Source organism: Gopherus flavomarginatus, chromosome 14, assembly GCF_025201925.1.
Source record: "Gopherus flavomarginatus isolate rGopFla2 chromosome 14, rGopFla2.mat.asm, whole genome shotgun sequence".
NCBI lineage: Eukaryota > Metazoa > Chordata > Testudines > Testudinidae > Gopherus > Gopherus flavomarginatus.
Genome location: NC_066630.1, coordinates 41,744,927 through 41,757,067, shown reverse-complemented (window position 1 = coordinate 41,757,067; position 12,141 = coordinate 41,744,927).

The following is a 12,141-nucleotide window of genomic DNA, read 5'->3' as shown; positions in this document are numbered from 1 at the left end:
ATATATATACCTGCCCCTGGAAATTTCCACTACATGCATCTGGCGAAGTGGGTATTCACCCACGAAAGCTTATGCTCCAAAACATCTGTTAGTCTATAAGGTGCCACAGAACTCTTTGCTGCTTTTACTATTTCACTAGGAGGGTGGTGAAGCACTGGAATGGGTTACCTAGGGAGGTGGTGGAATCTCCATCCTTAGAGCTTTTTAAGGCCCACTTGACAAGTCCTGGCTGGCATGATTTAGTTGGTGTTGGTCCTGTTTTGAGCAGGGACTAGGTGACCTTCTGAAGTCTCTTCCAACCCTAGTCTTCTATAAGTCTATGAGAAAGAGAATCACAACAGCTGTATGCACTATAACCATTCTCCTGTAGTGTTCACGCCCAGTCACATTAAATTGGTGGATGAGACTCAGAAAGTGAAACTGACCAGCCTTGAGTGACAGTTCTGTGTAAACAAAGACATGATGGTCTAGAACAGGAGTGGCCAACCTGGGGCTCCGGAGCCAGACGTGGCTCTTCAGAAGTTAATATGCAGCTCCTTGTACAGGCACTGACTCCAGGGCTGGAGCTACAGGCACCAACTTTCCAATGTGCCGGGGGGTGCTCAACCCCTGGCTCTGTCACAGGTCCTGCCCCCACTGCACCCCTTCCCGCCCCCTCCCCTGAGCCTGCAGTGCCCTCGCTCCTCCCCCCGCCCCGAGCCTCCTGCACACCACAAAACAGCTGATTGGGACGAAAGGGGAGACACTGATTGGCTGGGCTGCCGGTGGGCGGGAGGTGCTCGGAGCAGGGGGAGCTGATGGAGGGCTGCTGACATATTTACTGTGGCTCTTTGGTAGTGTAAATTGGTAAATTCTGGCTCCTTCTCAGGCTCAGATTGGCCACCCCTGGTCTAGCAGTTAGAGTCCTGGCCCTGAGTCATGGCACTGCATTGCTGTGTGACCTTGAGCAAGTCACTTCACTTTTGTTTCCCTGCCCAGCCTTTGGATATTATGACTGTAAGCTCATTGGGATGGGGTCTGTGTCTTAATATCATAGTGATGGAGTGTATCACAGGCCACCAGTACCTGCACGCAAAACCCAACAACCAGAATGAGACCAGAGTATTACAGCTCACAGTTCTGTGCTGTGGGCGGAGAACAGCATGAACCAATGTTCACCAATGGCAAAGGCCCCCCCAGTGGCAGGGAAGTGGTTAAGTGAGATATCCCCAGATAAACCTGGCAAGCTGGTACAGCACACAGTGGGGTCCTGATCCTAATGCTACTGTATTACAAATTAATAATAAAGTAAACCACTTTGTTAACATTCTTTCTGTGTTACAACCATTGTAGCTGTAGTTGTTCTGCTCAAGACTAGAAGAAACCTGCCTTTACTGGAACTGCTCCAGCTTTATACCAGTGTATCTGAGAGCAGAATTCAGCCAATTGTACTGAACCGGGCAGTCTCCCTTTTTAAAGGTAGGGTAAGATGCTTGGCTATAATTACATTGCAGGCTGTTGTGTTATCATGCCTGCGCATAGGCACCGACTTCTGCTCCTGCCGGTGGGTGCTTGATTCCCCTCTGCCCCCACCCCCACTCCACCTCTTCCCCCAAGTCTGCATCCTGCCCTGCCTCTTCTTACCCCTGCTCTGCCTCCACCCCGCCCCCATTTCACCCCCTTCCCCAAGTCTCTGCCCCCACCCCACCTCTTCCCTGCCTCCTCCTTTGAGCGTGCTGTGTCCCTGCTCCTCCTTTTCCCTTCTGGAGTGCTGCCAAACAGCTGTTTGGTGGCTGGCAGAAGTGCTGGGAGGGAGGGGCAGGAGCAGGAACATGGCACGCTCAAGGGAGGAGGTGGGGAAGAGGCGGGGGGAACTTGGCTGCCAGTGGGTGCAGAGCACCTGGTAATTTTTCCCTGTGGGTGCTCCAGCCCCAGAGCACCCACACAGTCAGTGCCAATGTGCCTGTGTATGGACTGGCAAGCGCTATGCCCCGCTCCTTGGCACCACAGACTTTGCAGACATATGAGTCAGTAGGATTATATGTAACTGATCCTGCAACTAAAACAACTACCTAGTACTTTTGTCTGTATTGCTTTTATTGTAAATAGGGGGAAACTCAAACAAAAGGATTAAAAAGAGAGAGAGAAAATTAGCTTTATGAAGCATAAGAAAAGTCCCTGGAGTCTCCTCTGCCATGTGACAGAATTAGCAAACAAAGCTTTACTTAGATTCACGGGTCCTGGATTTAAGGCTACAAGTGACCACTGGGATCATTCTAGTCTGACCTCCTGCATGGCACGGGCTGTACAACCTCACCCAGTAATTCCTGACGGAGCTATAGCAGATGCTTTAGACAGGGACCCAGTCTTGATTTAAAGACTAAAGATGGAGAATCTACCACATCCCATGGTAAGCTGTTCCAAGTGTTCACCATTAACGTGTTGCCTTATTACATACACATTTTAAAAAATATTATTTTAAGATAATCTCATTATTTTTTACCTGACTCTTATGGCTCAGTCCTACAATCCCTTATTCATATGAGCCCTTACTCAGGCGAGTTAGTGTCATTGATTCCAGTGGAACTACTTGTGAGATTGAGGGTTTGCCGTTTGGGGTAGTAGTATTTGTAGAGTGTTTCCTACAAATTGTAAGACAGAAGGCTTTGTAGAGTAGAGTTACAGTGATCAATAATTGTAACAGGAGAGCGAAATGAGCCGGGGCAAGGGAGAGGAGATATGAATTAAAATCTGATCTGTCTACCTACATAACTCTGTGCCTCCCTATAACCAATGTAGCGTCTAAGCATCTCTCAAAGCTATTTAAAAACAGAAATAGCAATGACAATCTCGCTCTCTTTCTTCCCAGCCTATAGGCAGGGGCATCATTTGCATGGAGCAAGGGGACAGTCCCCACTCCTGACCTTGGTTTGCCCCCCAACTTTTCATAGGTCTACATGCTCCACGCCCCCATGAATTTGCCTGTTACAACAGAATCACACACAATGTTCTATCCAATGACATAATCCCCCCCCCCCGCCCAATTTTTCTGAAATGATGGCCTCAGCTGTAGGACAAATAGCTAGAGTGGGTTAGACTATGGGTATTTTGCCCTGGTCCTGAACTGAATGGGCAGCCTGACGGGATGTTTGGGGATAGAGGTGTTACAATCTAAGCATTCAAAGTCAGACTCCCTCAAAATAATTTGATTTTAAAAATTATTACATTTGGGTTCTTTTTATTTGTGTTTATAGGGGTTACAATGTCAAGCTATTCTGTACAACGATGAGGGATAGAAATTTACTTTACAAATAAAAAATGAGTCTTGAGAAAAACCACCAAGTATTTACAAGCATTGCCAGGACTGGTACTGTTATGATCCAGGAGCAACAGCAGCAAAGCAGGTGTAGGATTGATGTGACTGTCTGTAAACGCTTACCAAGGCTTGTGGTGGACTCTCCACCACGGGACATTTTTAAATCAAGGTAGGATGTTTTTCTAACAGGTATACTTTAGTTCAATCAGAAATTAATTCAGGGAAGTCCTATGGCTTGTGTTATGCCGGAGGTCAGACAAGATGATTGTAACAGTCTGTTCTGGCTTTATAATTTATGAATCATCCAGGAGATGCTCGACTGACCACAGACCTGGCGCTGGAGAAATGACCCTCTGTGGAAACAGAAACAGGTTTTTCCCTTTTAGATTTGCTCACAAGCCCAACTGCATTATTTTGTCAGTTGCTTTAATGGATACCCAAGGATCCCCCAGTGCAAAGGAATCCATTGGTGGCAGAGTTGAGATATCAAGTGCCCCACACCTTTTTCCTGAGGAAGGGGGTGTATTGTGGGAGGGAAGGGACTGTGGCTGAAGGACTGTTGGCACAGCCACTTGGGGGCCCACTGCAGCTGGAAGCAAGTCAGAGAAAACCTAAAGCATAAAAGGTGAGGGATGAATTCTGAAGCCAACATGTTCAGCCCTGGCTGCTGTAATGGTAACTGGGCCTACAAATGTACCATCGTTGTGAGTTCAACCAGGGGGAAGTGGAGACAAGGTCATAAAATGTCACAATAACCTACAGAAAGAATGTTGGGGGGGAAAGATGCAAGAGGGGGCCCGACTGAATTAGTCCAAACGAAAAGGCCTCCTGATATAACTCAAGGCCGGTGTTATACTCGTGCCTTGTAAACAAGAGCAGTACGGGTCCAGGAACTGCTGAACCAAAATTGGGGTGTTGGAAATTAGGCCTCTTGGCGGACAAAACAATGACGGGATGGACTATTCCACCTTCCACTTCCCTTCGGGATCCTGAAGAAAAGAGACTTGAGGAGGAAAATTGGCAAAGGCAGGTGCTGGCTGATTGAGGGAAAGAACAGCAAAAGAGGGAATTTCACCATCCTGGCTGCCTCTGTCGGCTAGTCCCCCGGATCCACCGTGACACCAAGAGATGTCCTGAGCAAACCGGGCCAGAGAGAGGGACCCAGGAAACATCACCATCTCCACCAGCTCTGGTGAAATCCCTACCAGCAGCTGGGATGTGAGACTATGCTGTCCACACACCCCTTCACCCCGCCTGATGTACCTCGCCTCAGTGTACCCTGTTGCTTCCCCGCCTCATTTCTTTTATTTTTCCCCCATCTCTCTCCTTTTGCAGAAGAGTTTAGTAAGAGTCTGGCTTGGCTGGCCAAAACTCTAGCTTTGGCAACACTACTATAAGCCTATGACCAGAAGGCAGCTCAAAGAACTGCTTCAAACAGCCTGGTACTGGTACGAGTTTGCCAGGTCTCAGAATGGCTAATCAGACCTTGTGCTGGCTGGACCTGTTTTTTTCCAGCAGTGAAATTACAAGTGAGAGTCAGCACCTGAGATAGAAGCTGCATTTTCTCTCATTGCTGTTCTTTTCTCTTCCCTTTTGTGTGGGCTGTCCTGAATCTAAGGACAGTGCCCCTGACTCTGACTATTAGGCTATATTGCCCTGAGAGGAGGTGTGATCTGTTGGACATGGCCTCAAGGCCACAACTCCCCCCACCCTGGGGTGATGGGGTGTACCTGTCCCATGACAACTGATGGAGAATGTGGACAATGACTGGGACCTGCTAAAATGCCCGAAGGAGGGAAGACCGACAGCAGGACACCTCTTTTTCTTGCATTGGTCCGTCGAGCTGGGCTAGGATGGAGACAGACAAGGTTCTAAAGTGGCTCTTGGAGAGTCAGCAACAGCAAGTGATGCAAGAAGACACCAGCACCAGACCAGCTGCCACAGCAGGTGATGTCACAGCAGCAGCAGGTGATGCGAGAGCTGGTCGCCCAACACCAGACACAGCAGGAGTACTTGATCCAGCAGATGGTGCCACTACAGTGGCTGGGAGGATCACCCTTTCCCACTCCAGCGGGGTCAGAGGCCAGGAACACCTTGACGGCCTCCCAATGGGGCTTATGAAGATGGGGCCCATTGATGACAGTCTTTGTGACATTCAGGTGGGTCGCCCACCACCATCGCCTGGTGGTTGTTGGAGCACTGAGCTACACTTCTGGTGGAGCTTGTCTGGTCTTCTTACTGGAACCTAGACCCCCCAGGAGGCCTTGGATTATGGGACAGTGAAGACAGCCATCTTAGACCAGACTGGCATCAGTCCAGAGACACAGTGCTGATGCTTCTGCTGAGACTGATACCCACCCAGGTCCAGATCGAGGGCAGTAGCCCAGAGTCTCTGGGACTACTGTTGGTGACGGCTGGAACCGGAGAAGCAGACCAGAATCCAAGTGGCTGAGATGGTGACCCAAGAACTGTTTATCCAGATCCTCCCCAGTGGAGAGAAGAAATAGATGCAGCGACACCAGCCAGTGACTCTTGCCAAGGCCATCATGCTGATAGAGGATTAGTTGGCTGACAAAGGGTTGGAGCTGCAACTCTGTAGCCAGAAGGCCCAGACAACTAAGGCAGACAGACCAAATAGGACCCCTGCCAAGCTGAGAGATCCGGAATGACCACATCTACCAAGTGATTAAAGACCCACAGACCTAGGAAGAGTTCAGACAGTTGCTAGTCCCACAGAGGTGGTTGCAGGAACACTTGCATCTAGCCCACTTGAAGACCCTTCAACAGCTGACATGAAGGTTCTTTTGGCTGAGTATACACCACAAAGTTAAGGAGTACTGTGCCTCCTGCCCTGAGTGCCAATGAGCCGGCCCAAATGGAATACCAAAGACACCCCTAATCCTGTTCCCCATGGTCAGAGTGCCCTTTGAATGCAATGGCACAGACCTCTTGGGACTATTGGAGAAAAGCAGGGCAGGACATCCTCATGGTTGTCAACTCTGTGGTTCAGTATCCTGAGGTCATCTCCTTACATCCAGCCACATCGCCTCATTGGTCATGAAGATCTTTGCCAGGGTTGGAATACCATGGGAAATAGTGACAGACAAGTGCACCAATGTGACATTGTGGCTAATGGCTGAGTTATGTTGCCTATTGAATATTCTGGCCCTCAGAACCTCGGTGTACCATGCCCAGATGGATGGGCTGGTTGAGTGTTCAACAGGACCCTGAAGGCAATGCTACGCAAATTCATGGGGGAGAGGGAGCCATGACCCGTGACACTAGGGCACACTGTTACCAGCCCTGTTATTAGCAGTGTGGGAAGTCCCCCAAGTATCCACAGGCTTCTCCCCCTTCAAGTTCCTCAATGTGAAGCAGCCCAGGGGCATCCTTGACCTCCTAAGGGAAAACTGGGAGGAACAAGAAACCCATGTTATGGGGGTCAGACCACTTACATATTACAACTGCATGAATGGCTCCGAACGAGTGGGGCCGTCGCTCAGAAGAACCAACTTCAGATGCAATATACACAAGAGTGTCAGTACAACAGAGGGAACGAGATATGTAACTTTGAGCATGAAGACCAGGTCTTACTCTGGTTACCCTCCATGGAGTCTGAACTACTAGCTAAGTGGTAGGGTCCCTTTGAGGTGGCATGGCAGGCAGGGCCCGTGGATTATGTAATCTGGTTGCCTAGCAGCAAAACACATCATGTGAACCTCCTAAAAGCCTGGAAGGCCAATGAAGGCCTCTTGATTGCCCTTTGCCCTCTGAAACCAGAATTGGGGCCTCTAGTCAAGGGACATCTGGATATGAGTGTGACATACATGGCCATGAGAGGGCATGCTGGCTTGTGAGTCACTCTTCTACATACTGTTTAAAGCAGTGGAATGCAGGAGGTAGTTTCTACCTGCTGCAGGTGGCCACATGTACACAACAAAGACCACGTTGCTCCCAGTCCATGGCATGGAATCGACATGTTTTGCCATTTGGTTTGTCAAGACCCCAGACATAGGGGAACATTTCAGCTTCTCACCGTGCCAGACAGCTGCTCTCTCTGCTCGCATTGCAGCAGTGTCACCTTCTGCTGCTTTACATCTTTACATCTCAGGCCATTCAGAGATTCCAGGTCCAGAAGGGACCAGTGTGGCCTCCTGTATAACACAGGCCAGAGACTGCCCCTGTATTGATTCTGGTTTGAACTACAGCAGATCTTTTAGAAAACACCCAATCTTGATTTAAACATTGTTGGTGATGGAGAATCCACCCCTGGTAAATTGTTCCAGTGCTTAAGTGCCCTCACTGTTAAAATTTACACCAGGGGTCTCAAACTCAATTTGCCTTAGGGCCAGTGCCAGTCCTCAACTCCTCTCAGTGGGCCCATAATGTCACTGAAGATGTTGTTCAGAAAAGAAAATGTTTATATTGTATTATTTCAAATTTCTTAGAAATAATAAAACTGTCATACAACTTTATATGGTTCTTCACCTGCCAGAGAGTTGTTAGTGTTTGCCAGACACCTGGCAATGCTTCCATTCTGTCAGTTTGCTGATGTTTGGCCTCTGTGATTGAGCAGTTGAAACCTTCAGGACTGCAGCAAGGTGTGCACCGGATAGTTGTGTTTGGTATTTTGACTTGTTTACAGTCGTTGTGGGAAATAAGTGATGCTGCCTCCATGGCTGCCTCTGCCTGGCAACTAGTAATGGTATCTCTGTCCCTCTCCCCCAGCCAATGGGAGCTATGGGAGGCGGTGCCTGCAGCAGACATTGCCGGCAGCGTGTCTGCCTGAGTCTCTCCTTCCCGGGCCACAGTGGGTAGGTTCTCGGGGCTGCAGGTGGCCCTGGGCCAGGAGTTTGAGACCCCTGATTTACACCTTTATTTTCAGTCTGAATTTGTCTCTTGTCAACTGCCAGTGGTTGAAGCTTGCATTGCACCCTCCCCAGGGAATCTGAGGGGGTGACAGGCGCTTTCTCTCAGCCTACTGCAGGTAACTTCTTCCAGTGGCTAAATCTACATGGAAGAAATCCCAGTCACCAATCTTCAGATTCAAAGGACTAACCTAGCCAGGGGCATGCACAAAGGGGGGCACAGGGTGGTGGGGGCACAGCAGGTGCCCCTCCAAACACAGTGACATTTCAGCTCCTGCACGTGTCCCTGCACCTATCTGTCTGCAAAGAGTGGGCCTAAATTGCCCCCTCTCTGTTTGTGGTGCTCCATGTTTCCAGACTGCGGGCAAGTGCTCTTAGGGAATGCTACATGTCTCGTTTCTGAAGAGTCAGTTAAATCAGCCAGTGAAACCCATGATTCTGAGCTTTATCGATCACTTTGGCACTGCAGGGCCAGCCACATGGTGTTGACTAAGGCCCTAGCCCTGCAAGCCCTGAAGCATGAGCCTAAGCATCTGCAGCACTTGGGCCACACAAAATTGGTTCAGTATAAAACCTGGACTCCACGTCTAGCTGGCAGCTGGTTTCAAGCGGAGTGCCCCAAGGGTCGGTCCTGGGGCCGGTTTTGTTCAATATCTTCATTAATGATCTGGAGGATGGTGTGGACTGCACTCTTAGCAAGTTTGCAGATGACACTAAACTTGGAGGAGTGGTAGATACGCTGGAGGGTAGGGATAGGATACAGAGGGACCTAGGCAAATTAGAGGACTGGGCCAAAAGAAACCTGCTGAGGTTCAACAAGGACAAGTGCAGAGTCCTGCACTTAGGATGGAAGAATCCCATTCACTGTTACAGACTAAGGACTGAGCGGCTAGGCAGCAATTCTGCGGAAAAGGACCTAGGGGTTACAGTGGGCGAGAAGCTGGATATGAGTCAACAGTGTGCCCTTGTTGCCAAGAAGGCTAATGGCATTTTGGGCTGTATAAGTAGGGGTATTGCCAGCAGATTGAGGGACGTGATCATTCCCCTCTATTCGACATTGGTGAGGCCTCATCTGGAGTATTATGTTCAGTTTTGGGCTCCACACTACAAGAAGGATGTGGAAAAATTGGAAAGAGTCCAGCGGAGGGCAACAGAAATGATTAGGGGGCTGGAGCACATGACTTATGAGGAGAGGCTGAGGGAACTCGGATTGTTTAGTCTGCAGAAGAGAAGAATGAGGGGGGATTTGATAGCTGCTTTCAACTACCTGAAAGGGGGTTCCAAAGAGGATGGATCTAGACTGTTCTCAGTGGTGGCAGATGACAGAACAAGGAGTAATGGTCTCAAGTTGCAGTGGGGAAGGTTTAGCTTGGATATTAGGAAAAACTTTTTCACTAGGAGGGTGGTGAAGCACTGGAATGGGTTACCTACGGAGGTGGTGGAATCTCCTTCCTTAGAAGTTTTTAAGGCCCGGCTTGACAAAGCCCTGGCTGGGATGATTTAGTTGGGATTGGTCCTGATTTGAGCAGGGGGCTGGACTAGATACCTCCTGAGGTCCCTTCCAACCCTGATATTCTATGATTCTCTGACTCAGTCCTTCAGGGAAGGGCTCTTCTTTTGTCAGCCCAAAGTCCAGGACAAGAAGCTAAGGAGTTATTCCCAGGATGTTACTGGGGACTAGTACAGACATAGAGCCAGTTTGCATTGGATATAGTCTCCGTGGGTACATGTACAGAGCAAAAGACCCCCCATGTCAGTGAGTCTGAACTTGGGTCTACCGACTTGGACTTGCTTTACGGCCCTAAGAATAGCCGTGTAGTGGTTCCTGCTCAGGCTGGAGCTCGGGGTCTGAAGCGGTGGAGGGGGTAGTTTTCAGAGCCTGGGCTCCAGAACTGTAGCATGAGCTCTGCAAACCTGTCTGTAGACCTGGACTCTGAGACTTGCTGCTGCAGTGTAGACATACCCTATATGGGGAGAGATGGAACAGTAAAGCTAAGCTGCTGCCTCTGCAGTCCCAGCTGGGCAGGGTCTAATGCAGGAGGACAATTTCCATTTACTTCTGGCCCCTAGACTGAAAGCACTCTGGAGCCAGGGCTACCCTCCCCGTGGCCTTCTGAAGTGCCAAGCACACTGTGGGTACTTAACAAGCAACGTTGAGCCAATGAGTCACTCCAGTTGGCACTATTATGCAGGACGCAGAGCCATTCTGTCAGCACTGGGTGTTTAGAGTGGATTGCAGTATCTATCTTTTGTCACTCATAGGGCTGTAGGAGCAGCCAATGGGAGCGGGAGGAGAGTTCTCAGGCAGAATATTTCACAAAGCCCCTGGCCATGTGCAAAATCGCTAGCATGGAGGCAAGGTAGAAAGAGCTGTGGGATCCAGTGGTTTGTTGCCTGTACAACGACCAGACCTGTTAGCAGGTGGGATTCCAATCTAAGGAAACCATCTAATGATGATCTCATTTCTAGAGCATCTTTGATCCAGGAGGGTCCCAAAGTATTCGTGGCCACACTCTCCCTTGGTGTAAATGGGTAAAACTCCACTGATGTCAATGGAGTTATGTACTTACACCACAGAGAACTCATTTAAAAGACAGAAGCATTTTTCCCAACCACTGAAATGCAGCCACCTCTGGGGTGGATTCGGGCAGTATTTGAATAGCATAGGGCACCAGCTTTAGAACAATACATGATGTTTAAACTACTGGGGCAGTTAAGGTAGATGGCACGTCACACACGGTGGGACTTCAGGTAGGAGCCTAGGGCTAACACATTAGAAATACAGGGATCCAATACGATAAAGTGAGTCTATCAAATGCACATCACTGGGCAGACAGAGTCGCTGTCTCACCATAAACATCCAACGTTTAAAGTAAATGACACCATCCCCGTCGGCCATTCCAGAAGCAGGAAACTAGCTGCCGAGTTTAGGTTCCTGGTGCACCTCGCCTAAGAGCTCACAGAGCGTTGGCTGAACCACACCTCATGGAGGGGAAGTTTCTACCTACCCCTGGAATGGAGCGATTGCCGTACCCCCTGATGCATGCTGGTCTATGCCCATTATTGATGTTTATCCTTTCTTAAGATTTTGTATTTGAGGCCTGTGGTGGGGTGTTTACCTCACAAAAGGCAGAGCAGGTTAAATTAGACTAATTAATCTGAAGGGCTGCACCTGAGGGAGAGCCAGGGCTTGAGAGGCTGATTGATGATGGTGCCCAGCTGAGAAGGAACAGGGAGGTGGGGGGGCTGACATAAAGTCAGGAAGTTCCCAGCAGAAATGGGGTTGGGTAGTGGTGTGGTGCTAAGCTAAAGGAAGGTCTCAGAGAAAGCAGCTGGGTCTGGAAAGAGGCAGATCACAATTGCTAGACAGGGTCTTTGGGCTGGAACCTAGAGTAGAGAGTGGGCCTAGGTTCCTCTACCAGCATCTAGGATGAGGTGGGCAAATTTTTTGGGCTGAGAGCCACATCTGTGTGGGGAAATTGTATGCAGGGCTGGGGTGTGGGAGGGAGTGTGGGGTGTGGTGTGCAGGATGATGCTCAGGGCAAGGGATTGGGGCAGAGGAGGGGTGTGGGGTGTGGCAGGGGGCTCAGGACATGTGGGTGGGGTGCAGAAGGGAGCTCAGGGCAGGGGGTGGTGTGGGATGTATGAGGGGGCTCAGGATAGGGGGTGGGGTGCAGGAGGTGTGTGGGGTGCAGAAGGGGGGCAGGGGGTGGGGTGTGAGAAGGACTGTGGTGTGTAGGAAGGGGCTTAGGGCAAGGGATTGGGGCAGAGGAGAGGTGTGGGGTGTATGGGAAGGCTCAGGGAATGGGGTTGGGGTGCAGGAGGGGTGTGGGGTGTGGCAGGGGGCTCAGGGCAGGGGGTAGGGTGCAGAAGGGGCTCTGGGCAGGGGGTTGGGGTGCAGAGGGGTGTGGCAGGGGGCTCAGGGCAGGGGGTGGGGTGTGGGATGTATGAGGGGGCTCAGGGAATGGGGTGCAGGAG